The sequence below is a fragment of the Myxine glutinosa genome, chromosome 1 (assembly GCF_964187855.1).
Source record: "Myxine glutinosa chromosome 1, kmMyxGlut1.1, whole genome shotgun sequence".
Classification (NCBI taxonomy): Eukaryota; Metazoa; Chordata; class Myxini; order Myxiniformes; family Myxinidae; genus Myxine; species Myxine glutinosa.
The window spans coordinates 212659426-212678655 of record NC_136261.1 but is presented as its reverse complement, the minus strand read 5'-3'; the positions used below and the strand labels follow the sequence as shown (position 1 = coordinate 212678655).

At 45.2% G+C, this 19230-nt stretch overlaps 2 non-coding genes across 2 annotated transcripts; both read left to right on the top strand.

Moving 5' to 3' along the window:
- Positions 1–1156: 1156 nt before the first annotated feature.
- On the top strand, positions 1157–1239 carry TRNAT-CGU (transfer RNA threonine (anticodon CGU)). Its single transcript has one exon. It is a non-coding gene; the product is annotated as a tRNA-Thr (tRNA).
- Positions 1240–2783: 1544 nt separating this feature from the next.
- TRNAS-CGA (transfer RNA serine (anticodon CGA)) lies at positions 2784–2865 on the top strand. The gene has a single exon. It is a non-coding gene; the product is annotated as a tRNA-Ser (tRNA).
- Positions 2866–19230: the final 16365 nt, after the last annotated feature.

Genomic DNA, 19230 nt, shown 5'->3' with positions numbered 1-19230 from the left:
TGGTTCGGCCGCCATCTTGGAAAAACCGAAAAACTTTGCACCTCTGTATCTCCGAAAGCGCTGAATAGAAAAAATTGAAACGTGGCTCATTGTAAAGAACTCTCCATGGTGAATAAAATGTGTAAATGATGATGTCATATGTGCCTCCGTTATAACGTCATAATTCGACAAGTACAAAACTTAATCCGATCAAGATGAAATTTCTTGAGCGTCATGTAGGCATAAATTGGCGGAGAAAAAAAATGATGACGTCATCGATCACGTGGTTCGGCCCGCCATATTTGTTTTAACACAAAAGACATAAAAACCACTGAAAATACATCCTGGCGAGGGTTTGTAATCTCTGATTGCTCTTTTTATTGTTATCATTGTTATCGTGATGGCTCAAAATGTTCTTCAGGACTTCACAGACTCATTGTAACTCTGATTGGATTTCTGTTTTCGCTTTTCATTGTTGCTGATGTCGATAAAGGTCGCAGTACAATAAATTTGGTGATAATCGGTTCAGCTGTGATTACAGCATTGCGACATGTGGTGAGGCTTCGCTCTCTCCGCCCTCCTCCTTTCTCCTAGCTCTCTCACTGCCAGTGCCCACTCTCCCATCTCCCACCTCGTCTCTCTCCCTTTCTCTCTTTCTCCCCCATCTCTCCATCTTCTCTCCCTTCCCTCTTTCTCTCCCTCCCACTGCCCTCCTCGCACCACCTCTCCGTCCCGGAGTGCAGCAACATGTGGTGAGGCTTTCTCCTCCCTCCTTCCCTCCCTTCCTTAACACCCCCTGACCCCACATGCCCTGAAACCTCCTCAACACCAGTTCCACAGAACATATAAATAACATGACGAAAACATGATCATTAAACAGGTCCAGCCCAATTTGGCCATCAAGGAGGACATTTGGTCCATCTTTCCTGTGTCATATCCATGTATCTGCACTTCCGTTTGGAGCTGCAGTTTGACTGTTCATCTTAACCTCACCTTATCTTCCATCCCTCCCCATGATAATTTATATACTGTTCAATGAGCCTCGACTTCATATTGTCACTCGAGCCAATTGTGAACTTATGTAGTTTCACGCAGAAATGACTGGTTCACCTGGGGAGATTCGGCAGGTATTTGACCAAGTGATGATCAACTACAATGAGAATTTGCGTTGTGGCCTGTCATGGTGGCCGAGGGGTTAAGGCGTTGGACTCGTAAATCCAATGGGGTTTCCCCGCACAGGTTCGAATTCTGTCCATGACGTTACCTTTTTTTTTAGAGCGTCCACTCTGAGTCTGTGATGTTGGCGGTTCGAATCGGGCCGAGTCAAACTAACGATGGTACGTTTTGTTTCCTTTCATGAAGTTCATTATTAAAATAAGATCGAGTGCAGACAAACAGCCATAAGATGGGAATAATTACCCACACTTTGATGGACTTCATGGTCTCTTCCTGCGTCAAAGTTCCTTATTATGTAACTCGTGTTATAATAATTCTCCATGCCAAGATGTCATGTAAAATTGTGTTTTGTTTCTTTGTTTTACTATTCAGAAAGTTCACATAACGGCTCCAATATGAAAATGTTTGAAATTCAGGAATTAAAGAGACATTGTACGAAGATCTCGAAGCTTCTCATTTGAAACTTGTGATCGAGAAGATTCTCCAATTAAATTTTTAAAATACCTTCATTTATGGCCTGTCAGCAGTAAAACAAGTCTGGCATCCACCATGTTGAAATAAACTAATCCAAGATGAATCCCACAATTCCTTGCAGGAAACACGTTGTGACATCATTGATCTGGCGGCCATTGCTTGAATTTTGTCTCGGCAGAATTTCCTTCTGGTTCAATCACCCTCAGCCTGACGTTAAAACAAATAATCTGCAATGATAATAACCACAAACTCCAAACTTCTCTCCACTATGGAACCTGCTACTGGTGATGTCGGGCTCACATAAACTACGAGCATCTACAATTATATAAAGATTGGTCATTTTTGAACATTGCAGAATGCGAATGCAATGGCAAACCACCCACTGTATCTTGCAGAGAGTTCTTCAGCACTACATAATACCTCGATCAGGGGGATAGTGGAGTAAATACATTGAATTGGATTAAAAAGATGATTGAAAGTGTCTGAAACTTGGCCACACACTCGGACAAATGAATTGCGTATTTCAGAAACAAAGCAAAAGATGAGTGAAGTAAATTTAGTACTAGCGAAGGTACCCTTTGTTGCAGGTAAACGCCAGGTCCCTCCTCTCACCACTTCCCTTGTCTCCTCCCAACTCCACCCTTTCCCTATCTTCCCGAGGACATTTGGTCCATCTTACCTGTGTCATATCCATTTCTCTGTGGTTCCCTTCCGAGCTGAATGTTGACAGTTCATCTTCACCTCAACTCATGCTCCATCCGCCCCGGTAATATTGTGCGAGTATATCCTCGTAACCACCCTCCACCTCTCTCCATCTACCTGCACGATGCTACCTTTTCTTTTCTCTTCTTTTGTTCGTTTGAAACAGGGGTTCCCAAACCCAGGGTCGTGACCTGACCTTGTAACCCCCGTCAAATTTTATGTTTTTGATTGGGGGGTTTCACGTCGAAAGCGTTTTCTCCGATAATTAATATCGCAGGTAGCTACCAAGTAGGTATCGGTACCATTTGGGTCACGAGGCGAAGGTGATTTCAAATTTTGGGTTTTGGACAAAAACCTTTTGGAACCACTTGTGTTGTGTCACTTTTGTTACGTCCAGGTGTTGTCCCTCTTCAATGAGCCTTGAATTTATGCCGTATGTCAAAGAACCGTATGTCATGGTGGCCGAGTGGTTAAGGCGTTGGACTCGAAATCCAATGGGGTTTCCCCGCACAGGTTCGAATCCTGTCCATGACGTTTTTTTGTTTTTTTTGGAGACTCCGTTTTGTTTCTGGATGTTGGCGGTTCGGATCCCGACCTCGTTAGCCCAAATTACCCCTCAAACTGAATGAAGTCCTCCTCCAATATTTTACATCTATTTTGAAACGCTTAATAAATGTGATTTTCACAGAGAATCATTGAAATTTTCGATTTTTTTGATCGAAAAAAATGAATTCGTGGCGAAAAAATATTAATATTTTCATTGACCAGTCCTTCATACTCATTAAAGATAAAGTTTTTGCAGTGTAGCCCATAGGGCAAAGCCGTCTAGAACAGTGTTTGTCCGTCTGTATGTATGTATGTATGTGTGTGTGTATGTATGTATGTGTGTGTGTGTGTGTGTGTGTGTGTGTGTGTGTGTGTGTGTGTGTGTGTGTGTGTGTGTGTGTGTGTGTGTGTGTGTGTGTATGTATGTATGCATGTGCGTGTGTGTGTGTATGTATGTATGTATGTATGTATGTATGTATATGTATGTACATATGTGTGTGTGTATGTATTTATGTATGTATGTATGTATGTATTGTTACAGATTCGTCACTTCCGTCGTTGTGGTTTTTATCCACTGTAAGCATTTTGGTTCCATGTACTATTCTTGGTATAGTTTGAATGAAATGGAGATAACTGTTTTCAAAAGGTGAAAAATTAGTGCTTTAAAAGAAACCTGGAAACCGATCGGGAGAAACCGGAAGAAGAAGAGGAGGAAGAAAAAAGCGGAGCAAGGGAGGTCGGGAAGAAAAGCCGAGCTGCTTTGATGTCTCGAGCAGACGCTGGTGAATGTGGGTCACGAGCGAACTTTGGTTTTCCCGGGAAAGGGATTCCTGTGACAGAGTCATGATCGCTGTGACAGATAAACCTGCGTGACGGGTTTTGCGTTTGATTCCGGAGAGAATCGTTGTTGGAGAGCAGGTACGCTTTACCTGTACCATTACGTGCCCGCCCGCCATTTCGCCTTGCTCTCGCCATTTCGCATTGCTCCAGCCTTTTCACCTCGCTCCAGCCATTTCACCGCGCCCAGCCCTTACCCAGTAGGCACACAGACATTGGATCCACGTTGAATGAACGTCAAGATTCGACGTTGACCTGAGGTTGAAAACGAGTTGGATTTGCAAATTGGATCAACGTCATTTTTCCAATGTTGAATAAACGTCGAAACAACGTCGAATAAACGTTGATACAATGTCACACTTTCAACGTCGATGTAGGGTCGAACAACCAACATTGAAACAATGTCATTTATTCGATTAAATTGGTCTCAGGTTGGGTTTTGGTTGTCCGACGTCGCGACCTCATTCCAACCGTTATTCGACGTTGAAACAACGTCGTGTGCCCACTGGGTAGGCTGGTTTGCGTGTGTAACGTGGATCTTGATTGGGAATTTGCGGTCCTCCGTTTGGGAGCCGTTGAACGTTCATATCCGAAGGTGTGATTTCCCAGTCACCTTTTTGGTGCACCTTTGCGGCTCTTCGGCAGCGTTGACCGTCAGCCGACCTGGATTCTGGTCTCGATACGACATTTTTCTTGCGATCACCGGAGCATGGATCTACTTTGGCCTGGTGCCAGGACAGAGACTTTGGGGAATGTACTTTTCGCTCACGCGGAGCACCGTGAGTTACCGAGGTAAGACACTGATGGTACCATCATAGGAATGATATAATATTTGTTGTACAATTGATTAATATTGTACTTGTGCTGTTATTCTTGTGTGAAATTAATATATTTTGGTAACAATTGGTTGGTGTGGTTTCACCATTGGTCATTGACGCACATAATAACACATCTTTCTGCCGTGACTCCTTTCAGGGCTCGGAGGTACACCATGACCGGGGTTTGGGGAGGAGCACATAACAGAAATTGGGGGCTCGTCCGGAAGAGAATTCCCTAACATTCCCAAAATTCCCAAATTTGGAATTTTCTAACATTCCCAATTTTTTCTAAAAATTTGAAATTTTTTGTGTGAAGGTTAACAGGTGCTAACTAATAGTCACCATGGTGTTTGACGCAGAAAGGTTTGTGACGTCCCCTAACGAGGCACAGTTCCAGGCATTAAAAAGATCGGAACTCATGATATTGGCAAAGCAGAGATGCAGACATTGGTGGTAGAATCTCTAGTGGGACAAGGAACATGGGAAGAGGTAGCCTTGGATTGGTTACCCGAGGAAAAAGGAAATGTGGGAGCTCCCGAAAATGGAGATGCAACTGCAGAGCCAGGATAGGTTAAAAGAGTTGGAATGGAAAGCCGAAAAGGAATGAGCAGAGGAAAGAGCAGAGGAAAGGAGAGCCGAAAAGGAAAGCACAGAACAGGAACAAGAACTCGAGGAATGAAGAGCAGAGGAAAGAGCAGAGGAAAGGAAAGCAGAAAAGGAACTCGAGGAGAGAAGAGCCGAGGAAAGAGCAGAGGAAAGGAGAGCCAAAAGGGAGTTAAAGGAACGGGACATGGATTATCAGAGGGAACTTAAAGTCAAGGAGCTGGAATTACTGGGGGAACGGAGAGAAGTTGTATCCATGCCGGCTCGATCAACAACCAGTCAGAACTCTTGGGATGTTGGTAGGCGTGTGAGGTTTGTTCCACCCTTCAATGAAAAGGAGGTAGCCAAGTTATTTTTACATTTTGAGAAGGTGGCTCAAATGCTAAAATGGCCTGTGGGGTCCTGGACTATGTTAGTACAAAGTGTTCTGGTGGGCAAAGCTCAAGATATCTATTCGGCTTTACCGATTGCAGGGTTACTGCAATTCAACCGCGCACTCATAGTCTGGTTAGCAATCATTTTCCAGATATAGATGTATCGAGAAAGGAAATCCCAAACAAGAAGATATCGAACAAAGCAAGCAGTGTACATCCCGTGGGTCCCAGGGAGAAGACGAAGAGCCCGTGGGTCGCAGTAGTCTTACAATGGGGTAGTCGGCACAGTAGCTAGGTTGGATAATTAGTACCTTGTCGAAGAGCAAATCGTCATTTGTCACACGGCGCATTTACAGTAAGCTTCCACGTCGGCCTTTACCTGTACTAAGCTCCCAAGGGTTCATGTTAGATCCATGTTGGGTCCATGTTGTCATGGAATAATAGCGAGGACAGGAGTACACATCGAGGGAGAGAGAGAGAATCAATGAGAGTCATTCGGAGCCAATAGTTCGGAGCCATTAGCTAATGTCTCCCCGGCCGTCTGTCGCGAACTAAAGTCAAAGTATTTATGTTTGCAGCTCCTCACGACCAGGCCTCACCCAGCACAGGCGCAGACGGGCATATCACGTCCCGTCCTGCAGTACAGTGCTCTGTGGATCAGTAATTACCTACCTCGGACGGACACGCACGGCATGCGATGTCATGTGTAACCTAACCTAAATTGCCCTTCCGGTACCTTAATTAGAGTTAAAGCTCGGCGGAACAAAGGAGATCGGCTATACCGATGAATGGCTCAGATATAGCTGGATCGCTCCACGCACTGACGCCATGGAGTTCCGCAATGTCCTGGATGGATTTGCCATCCATCCATTCAATGCTGGGCATTGAATGGCTCAGATATAGCTGGATCGCTCCACGCACTGACGCCATGGAGTTCCGCAATGTCCTGGATGGATTTGCCATCCATCCATTCAATGCTGGGCATTGAATGGCTCAGATATAGCTGGATCGCTCCACGCACTGACGCCATGGAGTTCCGCAATGTCCTGAATGGATTTGCCCTATCGACAAAACCGAGAGAATGTTCTCATCCACCCCCTCATTCTCATCCACCCACTCATCCATCCCCTCCTCCGAGATTGCAGCTGTGCGCTGTGTACCGAAGTCGAGCGACCTTCACAGTCTGGGTCAGAGGGAAAGGGAAACAGGCAGCAGCCGGGCGAGGCGTCTCATAGTCTCGATCCCGGCGCGAATGTCGTGGAAACGAGCCAAGAGCTCTGTCCTGGAAACAACAAGCCAAGAGTCAAGGGCGAACAGGCAGGATGGCGCCTCCGTGTCGAGCTCAGGAGACAAGGGAGTCGGGCGCTATGCTCAATGTTATCATCTCATGGGTCACCGTGTACCCCAAATGCCCCCATGGTCCTAGCGAATAACGGCATAAGTCCCCGTTGAGTGCTAGACGCCCCGAAGGCACTATGGTCTGAGCGAACAACGGCATGAGTCCCCGTTGAGGGCTAGACGGCACGGGCGCGCGACCTCTAGGAAGCGCCGCAGATAACTTTGTCACGCACGTATGCGCCGGGGCGGTCAGGTTGTGTATTTCCGCTAACCATGGAGTTACCAAGGTACCTGGAAACTCGGGTAAACGAACCCCGATGACGAGAGCGCTTGAAGCACGCAATTACGGTAATGACGCCTTAGGGCAAACGCGTGATTTGTTGGTGACGTCATCAATTGGTTCGGGCGCGTGCGGGCGGGTTTGACGGAGAATTGCCCCGTCCTCGGGTTCCCCGAGCTGAGTTCCAGCTGAGCGGTATCCCCACACAGAGCAAAGTGGCGCACCGAAACTATAGACTTGCGTCCATTTGGCACCAGCACTCGAGCGGGCTCGAGATTGGGGACCCGAATACGAACCTGGTCGAAGAGTGGATTGTATTTCCTAGGGCACACTGCGTTCGAGGAAAAACCGAAAGTCGAACTCGGCCTGTCGAACCAGCGCGGCACGCCGAGTCGAGTGGGCGAGCACGCTGGGCAGCGATAAATTGCACGTCCTGAAGTAGCGTCTCGTTCGATAGCTATCGGGCGGCGTTTGTCAGGATTTAGATGCGGGGAATAGCGTCATCAGTGCGGTAGCCATTCCCGCTATCACCCGAGCAAAGAGGATGGTGGGCAAGACCGTTAGGCGGTCATCCGAATCCATCGTGCTATGGTGTATCATCATCTAGCTTGATACGACATTCCCCTGTAGTGCCCGAGTGCCGTGAAAGTCTATGAAGATCCCGCTCAATGTCCTCAGAAACTGCCTCCAGACGAGGCTCGCTGCCTGTCCGTTAATCGGGACAGAGATGATGGCGCCGACAAGCTGGGCATCCGTGCAGTGGCGAGTCCTCGAGTGGTGCCAGACGAGCCTCAAGCGTTGAGGCGATTCCGGGCAGCAGATTTCGCCGGCCTCGCTGAGTAGTCACATGTAGGTGGGATTCCTACAAGCAGCAATCGGGGCCGCCGGCCTCACAGAGTCGGGCCAGCGATGGGAAATGCACGCGATTCGCGTGTAGAAGGGGTTCCATCCAGCGATGGGTGCAGCGCGCGCGACTGGTGCGTAAAAGGGGTTCCATCCAGCGATGGGTGCAGCGTGTGCGATTCGCGCATAGAAGGGGTTCCATCCAGCGATGGGTGCAGCACGTGCGATTCGCGCATAGAAGGGGTTCCATCCAGCGATGGGTGCAGCGCGCATGATTCGTGCGTAGAAGGGGTTCCATCCAGTGGTGGTCGGATATGCCGGCGGAGTGAGGCACATTAGACAGGCGCGTCGTGAGCACATGCGTAGAAAATCACATCTCGTGCCCGGCACGCAAATCCAAGAGGACTCCGATTTTCGCATAAGCAGCCGCTGGCGTTTCCCGTAACCGAGGCAGTCACAGCCAGACTCGTACCTTCGGCTCCGAGCATGTCCGTCGACCCGACGGGGTTTCTGCTGCAGGACGTTTCCTAGTAGCATTGTTCTCTAGGCGTCTTGCTGGAGTTCGTCACACCTGCTCCAGCGTTCGGACCTCGGGAGAGCAGTTCGTGCTCAGACGGCGTAGTTCCGGCAACGAAATGCTTGCGAGGTTCCAATGCATCCGGTCTCTTCGTGGCAGATCGTTAGGTCTGTAGTTGGCGCTTCGTGGCGAGAGGTGGCTCGACGGGTCCTCCGCTGGTCATTCTTCTCCGAGATGGGCAGTCGCAGGAGCATGGGCATCATCTCGATTCCGAGCGATGTCAAGAGAGGATTATGATTAATTGTTGTAAATCAGAGATACAACATTGTCCCAAGAGTAGGTCCAATCGTAATCGTTCTCAAACAGCATCTAGAGAGAAAACCAAAAATCACTGTATCAATATTACTTCAGGTGAATACAGGTGCATACAGGTGGTGTCTCGATAAGCGAGCAGATAGTGTACATTGCTGAATCGTTACCATTCTACGGAAGCCCAGAGGTGCTATAGAGTTACATAGCGATGATGGATGAAGAACTCCTTTCTGCGCTGAAAGGCAGTCTCTTTTATAGGAGCCGCGGTGGTGTCGCATAGCGGCAATGAGGAGAATAACATCAGTGTCGTAACCTGGATGACGATTTCATCACATCATCCATTTAGAGTCTGAGTTGGTGTCAGGACCGGTCACTGTGAGGTAACAAGCCACTCTTCCTGTAGAGGGAATCTCTTTTATTATCGGGAAAGATTTGGCCGGGGGTCGAGTTTCTGGTAATCCGATGTTGGTTGAAAAGCCCAGTATGGAAAATAACACAGCACAGTTAGAGCAGGAGATGCCGGGTATCTTTCCATCCTGTGCAGTGACTCGTGCTATGGGTAGGAAGTGCTCTGAAGAGAAGGAGAAGGAAGGTGATGTGGGTTTGGGTTCCTTCGAGATATTGGAGGAAAAGTCTGGAAGAGATAATAGGAAAGAGAGTGACATCAAGGAACCTAAGGAAAAGGTGGCATCTGGACCAAAAGAGGAAATGGAGTGTCTGTCGGAGACATCTGGGAACGAAGCTGAATAAACGGTGCTGGTCCAAAAAAGACTTGTTGAAGAACAACACATAGATTCGGAGCTCCGGAGTTTGATTGATAAACCCGTTACAGAGGAAGAGGCTATGAATATACTTGTTGGTTACTTCATGAAAGGGGAAATACTCACGAGAAAATGGAGACCACCGGAGGTGCCAGCAAATGATGAGTGGAAAGTTCATTACCAAATTGTGGTGCCACCACCGTACCGGAGGAGATATTGAGTTTGGCACATGAGACACCTTTGGCCGGGCACCTTGGAGTGAACAAGACATGTGACAGAATTTTGGTACATTTTTTCTGGCCAGGATTGCGACGTGATGTGGCGGAGTTCTGTAAATCTTGCCATTCTTGCCAGCTGGTGGGAAAACCTAATCAGAAAGTCCGTATTAATTCCCAGGCAACAAACAGGACAGACAAACAGACTTACACAAGGGAATAGCAGGCAGGAATGACTGGAAGAAGGAGAAGGGTCCATGCAGGTGACAGGGTAGGAAGGTCCGGGCCGGTGCGCAGCATCGAGGTTGGCCCCAGTCCACGCTCCGGCTCAAGGCGAAACCCCGGCGGCAGCAGCAAGTATTCGTTTCACGTGGTAGGGGCTTTCCGAAGCAGCTCCGCGCAGATTCGTCTCTCACAGCCAGACCCCACCAAGCGCCGTCTCCAACCCGAGTCGATTCTCGTTTATCTCCTTCTCACGCGACTCGCAACCGCACCTTCTCACCTGACTCATACCTTCTCACGTGTCTCTCTCTGCCTTCTTCCCTCTGCCTTCTCCTCTCTGCTTTTCCTGTAAAAAGGCTTCGCACCCACGCTTATATTACGGCTGATGCAACCAATGCGCGCTTCATGCGCACTTCAGGCATGGTGCCAACCCGAATAAAGGCAAGGAGCAGCGAACGTTGCTGGCAAATGAAGCGCTGTGGCCTATCTTATTTGATTAATGCAATGCAGATTCAACTATTGGGAACAGGTCCTTAACTGAAACACACAATAATGAAATAACTACGAAGAGGTCCTATGGTTCGCTACGTGTTTGTACATGGACTAACTAGGGTGCGATCTTTAACAAACCAATTGATGGGGATATTTACAGGGGAACATTTATAAGGGATGCATTTACTAAAATTCACTAGTGAAGGTTCTAACAACCGTAACGCAATATATATATATATATATATATATATATATATATATATATATATATATATATATATATATATATATATATAGTTACGGTTTTTAGAACCTTCACATGTAAATTTAGTAGTAAATCTCTATATATAAAGGAGGAGTGTCTGTCTATCTGTCTTGATATCCGCTTATAACTGAAGAACTACACATCGGAGAAAAGTTTTAGACACAGATTCGGAATCAGCATAAAATCCCGGTGGTTATAGGCGACTTTTTATTTTAATATCAATGGTTTAAAAAACCGCGCCACCTGCAATTCCGTGGTGTAGTTTGTGGCGGCGCTATTGCCCCTTTCCGATCCCATGATGCATTGCGGTTCCGATTCGCGATGAGGTCTATGCGCTATCACCGACACTTTTCCACCTTTTCCGTACCTTTTAATCAGATTTACCTTATCGTCCATCGTAACCACATTACGCTTGGAAACACTAGCATTATCCTTCTTCGGACCCATGGCTAACACAGACAGAGTAAAGGAATACTGTACGTCGCCTCTGTTGTGAATGCGAAGCAGCGGTTGCGCGTACGTACAGTATACTGTACGTACATATTTATATATTTTTAATGTGCTTTTTATTGTATTTTAAATTGTTTTTTAGCTTCTTTTATTGTTAATTTATGTACTATTTTATTTATTTAAAATATATTTTTAAGGAAAACAAATGTTTTCACGTCCGTAGGAGTGACGTAAAGTCGCACATAATGACAAAATGCGCGCCATTTTTTCGCGCCAAGAACGAATAAACGGTTTTTTTTTTAGTTGAGATTTTATTCGAATTCAAATGTCATTAAATTTCAACTGTTGGAAACAATAATTATTTCAACTGTTGGAAATCTTTTTCTCTTTGGCTGCTGAACAACGTTTATATTCGAGCTGTTTCGTTCTGCCTGTGGTGATTTTTCATCACAAGTAGATCGTGGCCTGCGTTAAAGTTATATTTGGCTGCTGATCAACGTTTATATTCGAGCTGTTTCGTTCTGCCTGTGGTGATTTTTCATCACAAGTAGATCGTGGCCTGCGTTAAAGTAATCGTTGCTGGAGCAAGGATCGTCTGCTGAAACGTAATTATTGTCATTGTATGTGTGCATTTTCATACGAAATGTACAAATACAGGATTTTCGTTTATCCGTGTCGATTGCCTCAACATTGTGCGAAAGATAACAAACATTTTCATTTATGCATGTGATCTTCTTTTCTTTTTATATAATGACATGACGATCAGGCAGTAAACCTCCCAACTGAGTTTCGCAACAGTCGTCAGCCTCAAGGACTCCCAACACACAGGGTGATTCTCAAGGTGCAAGGTGTGCATGTGCAAGGTGCAAGGTGTAAACGTTCAAACTGATCAATACCCTGAAATTTTGAAATTCATTTGAATTGATCAATTAATGTGGCTATAAATTCAAGTCCACTTTTCTTTCAAGTTCATTTGTATTTGATGTGTTGCACTACAAATGAACAGTATTTCCTGTCATTTGACTTTTGCTCAGAGTATTAATTCATTTGCTTTTTTTTTTTAAGGTCATCATGCCACGGAAAAGACCCAAATCGCTTGGTCGATCTACTGCAGATTCAAGAAGAAAGAAAGCTCAGAGAGCTGATGAGACCGATGATGAGCAACAAAACAGACTGGAGGACAATCGCCTTAGGCACCAAGATAATCAAACTCAGGAAACCGAGGACCAAAGGACAGAGAGACTGGTGGCTGATCGTGTACAGCACAGAGAAAATAGGTCCCGGCAGACTGAGCAAGAAAGACATCAGATGCAGCTTCGTGACAGGTCTCGACGTCAGCTCCGTCGAAGCAGAGAAGCAGAAGAAGAGAGCCTTCAAAGGCAGGAAGAAGATAGGCAAAGGCAGGCTAACAGAAGAAGCAGAGAAGCAGAAGAAGAGAGGCTTCAAAGACAGGAAGAAGATAGGCAAAGGCAAGCTGACAGAAGAACTGCAGAAGAGGATCAAACAAAAGTCCATTGGTTCAAAGGGGCCTTTGCTTACAACCCAAGAAAGAAGTACAGCTCTGACTCTAAGGTGGACATTGGAGAAATGGACAAGGTGTGCAAATATTGCAAGGCCAAAACGTTCAAGGCAGAGACAGCAGGCCTTTGCTGCTCAGCAGGCGAAGTCTGGCTACTCCGCATCGAAGAGCCTCCTGATGTGCTGAAAAGGCTGCTGATTGGCAACACTGCTGATGCCAAGCACTTTCAGAAACACCTTATGAGGTACAACTCAGCCTTCCAAATGACTTCCTTTGGGGCAGAAAAGGATCTCACTGACTACTCTTTCTTTACAACATTTACAATACAAGGTCAATGTTATCACAGGATGGGAAGTCTCCAGCCTGTTCCCAGTGAAAACAACAATACTGTACACAAGTTTGTTCAGGTCTACTTCATGTGCACAAGTGAAGAAGAGGCTGAACAGCGGTGCAGGAATGTTCAAATGTCAAATGGTGCACTCAAATTGAACATTGTGGCAGACCTCCAAGAAATGCTGCACCAGCTGGAGTGTGGCGAGAGAATGTGGCGTGGAGGATTCCACACTTGGAATGTGGAGTGTGGCGAGAGAAAAAAGAATGCGAGAGAACTGGCAGCAACAAGAACGATGGCATTACAAAATCGTATGGCGTTAGATATGCTGTTAGCGGAAAAAGGAGGTACATGTGCAGTCATTGGTACAGATTGTTGTACGTACATACCTGATAATTCAGAAGAAATTTATGACATAGCCGATACAATCAGACAAGAGGGAGCAAGATGCCACAATTATATAAAAGGGGGTGCCTTTGCATGGTTGGGAAACACATTTGGAGGAGTGGCAGCTAAGATACTCCAATATTTGTTTGTTGGTTTAGTAGTTATATTGGCAATTGTTTTAGTGGTGGCTTGCTTGAAAGCCTTAGTGACGGTGTGGTTGAATAAGGTAACCAACAACACGATGATAACGCATGAAGTGACAAATGAGGAAAGAAATGTGGAACCACAAGAGGAAGACTTTTATGGCGACATAAATACTGAGATTAAAAGATTAAATCAAGTGATGTTGCAAATGAAACAGTAGAATTAAGATAATGACATAACGACAATGTTATGAGTTGTGTCAATTACAAGATCAGTGAACTCATATCACCACGAGTGACACACTGTTAGTAAAAAAAAAAAAAAAAAAAAAAAAAAAAGTGGGGAGAAATTATGGTAATAATACATTATGCTTAATTTATTGGTTTGCAAATTTGTTGGGAATTAGATATTCCTGTTTGTGATTGTAATCATATACAATTTATTTTCTTTGAGTAGTGCTAAAATACCTGCACGAGTTAATTTTGAACTATATTAACCTGAAAGCAATTGTGGATGCTATTCTTAGTTTAGTAGGAAAATACATACCTGATTGAATATTATTTGTGTGACGCATATAAATGAATATAACTTTTGAATGTTTTAAGGAAAAAACAACAAATTGTTGAATGTGAAACTGTCGGAAGATATACATGATTATGCTGATTTCATGGTAAGATGTACCCTATCTGATTCAGTGTGTGTGGAAAGCCTTTCTTTGGCAGAATGTAAAGTAATGCCTCTCTTTGTGCCAAGTTTGAACAAAATCAGTCCATGCATGTCGAGAAATGGTTGGGGACACGTTTGAGTAACAAAATGGCTGCCAGTCGGCCATCTTGAATCTGATATCGAAAGAAAATGGCGTGCCTATGTAAGCGTTCATTATTTATCTGTGTGCTAAATTTGAACAAGATCGGTAAATGCATGTCCAAGAAATGTTTGAAGACGTGTTCAACGTCGGGTTTTTTATAACTAAAATGGCCGCCAGACGGCCATCTTTGATCGCATCACGAAACAAAATGATGTGCTCATGTGTTCCGTCATATATTGTCTTCTTTCCAAGGATAAACAAAATCGGTACATACATCTCCGAGATATGGTTGCGGACGCACGCATGCACGGATGGACGAGACCCAATCCATAAGCCCCCGTTTTGGACTAAGTCCAACAGAGGCTAATAAAGTTTTTGACTGCCTTCTTCCCTATTGTATGCCCAAATCTTCTCCTCCCCTCCTTTTCCTCTCACTGCTTTCCTTCCGTCAAACTATTTTGCTCTAATTCACGACCAGCTCTATCCCTCTCACCAGATTCACATAATCATCTGCATATGTAACATGTATTTGGCCTATTACTTTTTTTTCATCTGGAACCCCTAATTACTTCCGCTACCAAAGGTGGATGGAGGTTATGTTTTCACCCCTGTCTGTTTGTCTGTGAACAAAATATCTCAAAAAGTTGTGTACGGATTCGGACGAAATTTGTCAGAGATGTAGCGTATGTGACAAGGACGAAATGATTACATTTTGGTGAAGATCCGGATTCGGATCCGGCTACTATAATTTTTGAAGTGATTCCTCACCATTGGGAGATTGGGCCAAAAACGATACATAGCAGGATATCTCAAAAAGTTATTGATGGATTTGGACGAAACTTGTTGGACATGTTGTGTGTGTGACAAGGAAGAATCTTCAATTTTGATGAAGATCCGGATCCGGATGCAGCTAGTATAATTTTTAAGTGATTCTTCACCATTGAGATTGAGTGATATGGCCAACCAGGCGGACGTTTGCTCTCTACTGAGTGCCGTTCTAATTTATGATGGATTTGTAAGCTTACATCATTACCGAAGGTGCAACACACTTCGTTTGAGTTGATGAAAAAGTGTTATAAGTAATAAAGTTTGCCTTACAATGTTCCTTTTGTTATTCCTGGCAGCGAGCAATCCAGGTGATGTGTGTTGTGCCGAAGCAATGTAACGATATGATGAACGTTGGAAGGCTGCAGGGATTTGAGGTACGCAATGACATTGCGCACGGTCTTTATGTGACTTGGTCCATCTTCAAATATTTTCATGTTCTTCCTATCCCATATCCCCCATGTATTTTCCATTAAGCGGAAATACAACAGTAATTTTCCTCTACTGATTGATCATTATTGAGGCAGGAATCTGTTAGAAAAGGCTGAGTTGTTGCCAACTATTGACTCCGGAGGTCCTAGTTGACATACTTGGAAAGCCATGTAGGTCACATCATAGAGGCAGTCGTAACAACTGAGCGGAATTTCTGGATTCTGAATGCCAGCGCTATCAACTGGATCTCCCCGTGCTAGATTTTCGTCCGAGAATATGCCCCAGCCGATGGATTCAAAATCACACAATTCTAAAGCAAAAGGCACAAATTTATTTTGAACTCTGACTGCAAAACTAATGTTGTTGGGAAACATGAGAAGAAACCTGTTGAAAAAACACAATCAAATAGCAGCCACTTGACTGGGGTCACACAATGCATCAATGATAGTCGGTCCCAAAACTAATTTGATAAATCTCTTTCTAAAGCCAAACTATACATTTCCTTGACTCAATTGTCTATTTTTACACAGGTTCTTATCACTTCCACACATTCAAGGCCACACGATACATTCAGTACAAGGAAAGCAACGGACTTGGGAGCTATTTGGTTTCACTGCCTACGACTTTGGTGTTCATCTTTGGTGGCTTTCTGACTGTCCATTCTCTCAAGAAAGTTTATTCATGGAGCTGCTAGGCACAGGGAAATGGCCGATAAAAGTGGAAGGCCCTGGTTTAAAGGGGGCATGCACCATGCAGAGATGAGTAGACACGATCAGTGCAAAGGAGTTTATGGACTGTGGAAGATGGTCACCAGATATGTGATGGACTGCACCTCGACCCCCCTCCAGCAGCCTACCTAGAGGCCCAGTAAGTCGAGACGACTCAAATCTGTTAGTCTGTGGTGGACCTGATAAGCATAGAATGTCTCAAGGACGTTGGGTTTCTTGCAAATGTCTTTCAGTTTAGTGTTAAACAATAGTAGCGACAAACAAGGATCACACCGCAATGGTCTGGTCCGTTCCCTATGTTCAGCACACCCCTCGATCCGTGCACCCAAAGGAAGAGCACGCTAGGCACTTGATGTCCGAGGCGTGAAAGGCAGGAAGTGATCACCCGGCTTCTCCGTCATAGGCCGACTCAGTGGTGTTCCTCCTCTCTGACAGGTTCACATTGGGTTCAGTTTCGCTCCTTGAATCTCTCCCTCTCACTTTCCGCAGCTTATTTTTCCTCCTCTTCTCTCCTTTTTTGTACTTCACCCCGCCTGTCTCTCTTAGGAGGAAATAATTCTCTCAAACAATTCAGCTCTCCCGAAAACAAGCTCACTTACATCCGGCGCAACAGAAAACAATACAAATCTACTCTAACAGATCTTGTGACTCTCTGTTCCATTTATATAAAAAGTAACGCCTTCCTCCCTTCCTGGAGGTGCAACAATAATTGTCTATTAGATGGGACATGATACACTTTAATATATCTTTTAATCTCAGGTTATTTTGTTAGCTGTATTTCCGTCTCTTCCATTCTTGACAGGGAAAGGTCATGGCTCAAGGCCACCTCCTGCTGCAGGACATGTTCCAGGTACTCGAGGGTGAGGGTGGGCTACTCACACGTAGCAAGGAGCGGCGGATCTTCCTCTTCGAGCAGATGGTTATCTTCAGCGAACAAGTGGAAAGGCGACGTGGACCTGCCATTCCAGCATATCTCTTCAGGCACAACATTAAGGTTGGACTTTCGTGAAGATGCATTATTCATGGTCTGGTTAAAATAAATTGGTACAAGCTAGGTTTGGAGATAATGGTTAGTTGAATGGCAAAGAGAACGGATAGTTTGAGGGAGCAAGGTAAGAGGAAAAGTGGTAGATGACGGTTGAGATGGGAGGATTGTGTTAGGAGGGATATCAAAAAGGTGGGGTGGTTGAAGGGTGAGAGAGTTGGCTGAAGACAGAGGGGAGTGGAGGATTATCGTGGTCAATGCAGGAGCTTGGTGCCATTGGACCTCAGCCCTTATAAACAGAAGAGGAGAAGAAGAAGAAGAAGAAGAAGAAGAAGAAGATGTAATAATGAGCAATGTTTGCCATCATAATACATTTTAACACTGAACAGATAGTTACCATTGCAAACTTAAATATTACATAAGTTTATTTAAATAAATGTCACAAAGTATACAATACTACTCACATGCACATCCTTGTTTGATGCAGTCCTAACATGACAGCCCTCGTGCTTAACAACAAAATGCTACACTAGTATACCTGTTAAGAGTAAGCAATTTGCCCCATTTTATGTCATTTCTCGTGTTATTGGCATTAATGAAAGTGTTTATAACACAAAATTGATTCGGTATAGGCGTATAGCTATAGTGTATTTACTGTATATCATGTGATGTGGTGGTGCCAATGGGACAGGTCAGCTGCCTTGGACTGGAGGCAAGTTCTGATGGAGACCCCTGCAAACTGGTCTTGACGTCGCGTCAGGAGGACGGTGTGCATGAGCGCTTCGTTTTGCAGTCGAATGGTGCAGAAACATGCCAAGCCTGAGTCCTCGCCATTACACAGATCCTCGAATCTCAGCGAAATTTCATCAATGGTGAGGGAATTCCACAAAGTCTCTCTCTCTTTGTCTGTCTGCCTCTGTTTGTCTCTCTCTGTCTGTGCCTGTCTGTCTCTCTGTCTCTCTTTGGCGCTCTGTCTCTCGCTGACTGTGTCTGTCTCTTTCTGTTGTTCAAATGTTAACCCGCGACAAAAAGTTGAACCAATTGTCTTTACTAACCTTGGCCACAACAGTCCAATCGCTGTTTTTACTTATTTCTTTCTAATTGTTATCATTCTCATGCACGCTTTAAATAAATTTTGGTGCACTTTATTTGTCTAAAGCAGATAGAGTAATTTGTTGTGTAAAACCTCCTGCTTTGGAGCAAGGCCAGGTGAGGAGTTGTGCTTTTACAGAGGCACAGATTCGGCACCATAATATGTGCTTTACAGTGTATTATGGACACTTACAAAGCACCACGTGTAGGCCTGATGGTTCTGCTGGTACCTCATAAAGGACAACCGGATGAGCAGCAGCCTTATGTGTGGATAGGCCATGGAGGGTGGGTGAGGGGGGGGGGGTCTGTTGGAACAGACGTTGTGGAATGCACCGACCCGTCCTGAAGAACGACCAATAGAGGCCAGCCAAGTGGCAATAGAAACTCTCTCTCTTGGTTTTGTTGTACCGTAAACTGAACTGGATCATGGGTACAGGGATGCTGCCTCCTAATCCATCGTCTCCACCTCATCTGCCTCATCACCATCCTCCTGTCCTATTCTGCAACACCAGCCTGCAGAGGCCATACTGGAGCCACAACCAGCAGCTCTTCTTTTTTGTATACAAGATCGAGGCTCGTGTAAGAGCTAACATTAATCACACACACACACACACACACACACACACACACACAAAAAAAACCGACACACAAAACATACAATAAAGGGAGCGGGAGACAAGATGGGGAGAGAGAGGGAAGCCTCCAAGTACAACAGCAGAGAACAGGGACATCAGGAGGTCTGTGGGAGTCAGTGGGCTTGGGGAGGGAGGAGGCA